The following is a 5,078-nucleotide window of genomic DNA, read 5'->3' as shown; positions in this document are numbered from 1 at the left end:
ATATAAAACGAGGCGGGAAAGCGTTTTTACTGGTGTGGTTCCACTTGACGGAGTTGATTTGAGATCCGGGGGAAGGCGTGTAGCTGAGGGTGTAGGGATCGCCGACATCCACCGTGACATCGAAGAGCTTGACGGTGTCGCCGCCGCAAGTGGCGAGAAGCGAAACTGATGAATCCACGAACCACATCTCTCGATTTCTCCTTGCCAGATCCACACAACAACGGACAGTCCACTAGGGTTTCTGATAATTAAAAACTAAAGAAAGAAATCAGTATAATGAACCTGGGAGTCACGGTCGTGCTCAGCCCAACAATCATCTGCAAATCATCCATGGATTAGAAATTACAAACAATCAAAAGGAAGTTAAACAACTGGCGAGAGACTAATCGATGTTGACGTATTGATATCCAAGCTTCGCGAGTCCAGTTGACACCATTGCATAGGCTGTTGCATAATTATAGAAAAGATTGAAGGAGAATAGAAAGTAGTAAATAAAGGGTCAGCATACGTCCATCTACCTGTTTCTTTGATTAGTGTCTCATTGATTTGGCAAGAGAAGTGATTCCAACTATTCCAACTGAACAAGAAGAATGTATAGAGCAGTATGAATCCAGGCAGAAAGGCGAAAAATGAAACACTCCTCCATGATTAAGTTGCTTTTTTTTGGCTTTTTGGTTAAAAATTGGAGAGGAAGACGAGAACTGAGAACATACCCCATGGGAGGAGTCGACCCATGCTACTCCCATGCTGTAGGAAAGAAAAGCCATCATAACCGCAAGCTCGAACAAGACACTAGCTTCTAGACATAGACGAGCTTCCTTACGTACCAATTCGATGGGGGGAAGCGAGAAGGGGCTCTTTCCGTATAAGACCCCGATGGACTAGGAGCCCTCGCTGTCCGGACGGCACCCGACGAGGGCCGGATCGGGGGTTCGTCGAGATGCAGAGACGACGAACCAGTAGAAGACGACGGCGACGAGTCCGGATGCGGTTATAGAGCCGAGGAGGAAGGCCACGGGGAAGGGGGATCGACCGAGAAAGCTCCAGCCCCGCGTTAGCCTGATTCGCGGCGACATGGAGCCCCAAAAGCCCCTAGAGCGCATCCCTAAAAGGAGGATGCGGAGGATTAGGGTTTTGCGAGGAGAAGCCCAAAAGAAAGCGCGCTAAGAAAGTCCGCCAGAATTTTGGTTCATAGACACCGGATTTTAAAAACCGCGGTTAAAATCGATATCTATTAATGAAAAAAAGGTGCTCATAGACATTGCCTAAAAAAACCGATGTCTATGAGCGAAAATCTGTGCTCATAGACATCGATTTTTGGAAAAATCGGTGTAAAATACTCAAAGACATCGATTTTTACTTAAAACCATTGTTGTTCCACTGATGTCTATGAGGGTTTTTCTTTAGTGCATCGACTTCCGGGACCTCAACAAAGCATGCCCAAAGAACTTCTACCTGTTGCCTCGGATTGATCAGATGGTAGACTCCACTGCTGGGTGCGAACTGATATGCATGCTGGACGCGTATCAAGGGTACCACCAAGTACCACTCGTCCGGGAAGATTAGGAAAAGGTCAGCTTCATTACGGCCGACAGGACGTACTGTTACAATGTCATGTCGTTCAGACTGAAGAAGGCTAGAGCTACTTATCAGAGGCTGATGAATAAAGTGTTCTGACGGCAGATAGACCGTAACATGGAGGTATACGTTGACGACGTATTAATCAAATCCCTCCGAGCAGCTGACCTATGTACAGATATCAAGAAGACCTGTCAGACACTTAGGACATACAGAATCAAGCTAAACTCAAACAAGTGTCTGTTCGGCTCAAAGACGGGTGATTCCTGGGCTACATTGTCACCAAGCGGGGCATCAAGGCAAACCCCAGCAAAATAAAAGAACTACAAGACATGTCGTCACTAAGAAATTTGAAGGAAGTCCAACATCTCACCGGTCGGATAACACCATTGTCTCGATTCATCTCTAAATCATCCGACCGTAGCTTACCATTCTTCAAGATATTGCACCAAGCCACCAAGTTTCAATGGGACCAGGAGTGCGACCGAGCGTTAGAAGAACTTAAGGAGTACCTCAACTTATTGCATGTACTAGCTAAGCTAGTTATCGGCGAGCCCCTCTGAATTTACCTGTCTTCGACCGAACATGCAGTCTACTCAGCTCTAGTTAGGCAGAATGATGAGGAACACCCGGTGTATTTTCTAAGTCATATATTGAAAGACGTTGAATCCCGCTACACTGATCACGAGAAGTTGGCTTATGGATTGATACTCGTCGCTTAGAGTCTTCGCCTGTACTTCATTGCTCACTCCATCATCGTAATGACCAATAGCCCCTTGGGGCAAGTCCTCCTTAATACAGAAGCGTCCGGATGGCTAATCAAATAGACGATGGAGCTCAGTGAGTTCAACATTCGGTATTAGCCTCGAACGACCATCAAAGCGCAGTCCTTGGCAGATTTCCTTACTGAGATACAAAATCCTGAGTCAGAAGCCGTTTGGAGGATATATGTGGATGATTCGTCTACTTGGTAGGGGAGCGGGGTCGGTATATTGCTCATCTCCCCCCAAAAGGAGCGGATGTAGATGTCCGTTCGGTTGGACAACAGGGCAACTAATAATGAAGCCGAATACGAGGCGCTCATAGCCGGCCTATAAGCCGCCCGACACGTCAGAGCCATCAAGGCCCTCATCCACTCGAACTCTCAATTGGTTGCTCAGCAGCTGACCGGGACATTCGAGATAAGTAACGCGTGACTCAAGCTTTATGCCGAAGTCTTCAAAAAACTAAAGACCAACTTTCAGGAGATTGTCATACAGAAGATCCCCCGATCGGAGAATCAGACTGCAAATGAGCTGGTCAAATTAGCCATCTTGTTATCATCGATCGTCATAGCACAACCGATCGAGCAAGTATCCCTAGTGGCTCATATTGATTGGATGGAGGGGCTTACCTTCCCAAATGATTGGAGGTCGGCATTGATGGAGTTTTTATGGTCGGGAGCTACACCGTCCGATCAGGAGGAGGCTCGCTTGTTGAGGAAAAGGGTTGGTCGGTTCATCCTGATCGGGGATCAGCTCTACAAGAAGGTCTTCTCTAGGCCTCTACTTAAATGCATCGGATCGGAGGACGCCGACTACATACTACGGGAGGTACATCAAGGATCCTGTGGAGGACACCCGGGTGGTCACTCATTGGTAAGAAAGATTCTACTTGCCGGATACTTCTGACCGATACTCTAGGAGGATGCCGCTCGGACGGTGGCTACATGTTTGTCTTGTTAGAAATATCATAACCTCTCGCACCGACCAACCGAAGAAATGAAGATGTTCACAGTCTCTTTCCCGTTCGACCAGTGGGGCATAGACATTATTGGGCCATTCCCCATGGCAACATGTTAGCGGAGGTTCTTGCTTGTCGTAGTGGATTACTTTTCCAAATGGGTCGAAGTCGAGCCGCTGGCAAGAATAACCGAATAGATGGTCATGAAGTTCATCTGACAACACATCATTTGCTAGTTTAGCATCCTGCGCTGGCTCGTCTCAGATAACGAAAGGTAATTCACCGGTCAGAAACTCAAAGAATGGTGCGGAGGATATGACATCCAACAAGCTTTCACCTCCATTACATATCCTTAGAGCAACGGGCAGGCTGAAGTCGTCAATCGAGAGATCCTGCGAATCCTATGAGCACGGCTCGACCATGTCGGAGGAAGTTAGGTAAATGAACTCACCAGTGTGCTGTGGATGATCCGCACAACTCCCAAAGAAGGGACCGGGGCAACTCCTTTCCACCTGGTATATGGCGGCGAAGCAGTCGTCCCCATAGAAGTCACAGTTGAATTTGATCGGATACAACACTACTGCAAGGACAACGCCAAGCGGAGGTTTCTGGAGATAGACTTAGTGGACGAAATGCGCGCAAAAGTCGTCGTCCGGTTGATGGCATACCGACAGAGGATGAAGCAGAGCTACAATCAGAGGGTGATACTAAGATCATTCTAAGACAGCGATCTAGTATGGAAGAAGGTAAAGTCGGTCGGCGATGTCACCAAGTTAGAGGTCCCGTGGTCAGGACCCTTCAAGGTCGTGGAGAAACTCCATTCGGCGCCTACTACTTAGAGGAGGAGGATGGATGACGACTGGAGAAACCATGGAGCGCGAACCATCTCCATCGTTACCGAGGCGGGTGAGAGGTGCGTCCTGTAACAGTTAATATCTTTGCATCCCTGTACTTTTTGCATACAGGACAAGAGTAAAAACCAATGGGTTCTAAAGCTCTGTGCCGAGTGGCATGACAAATCGTCGAGCAGCGACGTTAAACGCGTGTCTCCATCGACGGTCGAGCGACGACCTTAAACCCATGACTTCGTCAAATTATCGAGCGACGACATTAAACACGTATCTCCATTGACGGTCAAGCGACGACCTTAAACCCATGACTTCGTCAAATCGTCGAGCGGCGACATTAAATGCGTGTCTCCATCGATGGTCGAGTGGCGACCTTAAACCCATGACTTCGTCAAATCATCGAGCGGTGACGTTAAACGCATGTCTCCATCGACGGTCGAGCGGCGACCTTAAACCTATGACTTTATCAAATCGTCGAACGGCGACGTTAAACGCGTGTCTCCATTGATGGTCGAGCGGCGACATTAAATCCATGACTTTGTCAAATCGTCAAGCGGCAACGTTAAACGCGTGCTTCCATCGACGGTCGAGCGGCGACCTTAAACCCAAGTCTTCTTCAAATCGTCGAGCGGCGACGTTAAACACGGGTCTTCATCGATGGTCGAGCGGCAACGTTAAACCCGGGAGAAGATATAGACCTTCATCAATTCCTTCAATGACACTCGTATGGCCGAGCGGCTAGCCGCAAAAACGCCACTCAGGCAAGTGCCCTCGAGGGTGCTGACTGTTCAGGGTGATACGCACAAACACCATAGAAGGTTAAAGGCAGTTATACAAGGAGAATTATAAAAATAAAGTTCCGCCGAATGGGCGAACATTCATTGCAAAAAAGAGGGTGCACCACCGAACGGGCAGGCTTACATTCAAAAA

General features: G+C 48.1%; 1 long non-coding RNA gene across 1 annotated transcript; it reads right to left on the bottom strand.

Annotated features, from left to right (window-relative positions):
- Nucleotides 1-385: 385 nt before the first annotated feature.
- On the bottom strand, nucleotides 386-733 carry LOC121983240. Its single transcript, XR_006112435.1, has 3 exons — nucleotides 714-733; nucleotides 519-577; nucleotides 386-444 (listed from the first exon to the last, which is right to left on the bottom strand). It is a non-coding gene; the product is annotated as an uncharacterized LOC121983240 (long non-coding RNA).
- Between the last annotated feature and the right edge of the window lie 4,345 nt (nucleotides 734-5,078).

The sequence above is a fragment of the Zingiber officinale genome, chromosome 5A (assembly GCF_018446385.1).
Source record: "Zingiber officinale cultivar Zhangliang chromosome 5A, Zo_v1.1, whole genome shotgun sequence".
In the NCBI taxonomy this organism is placed as follows: domain Eukaryota; kingdom Viridiplantae; phylum Streptophyta; class Magnoliopsida; order Zingiberales; family Zingiberaceae; genus Zingiber; species Zingiber officinale.
Note: the sequence above shows the minus strand (reverse complement) of the source record. Positions and strands in the feature narration are given on the sequence as shown.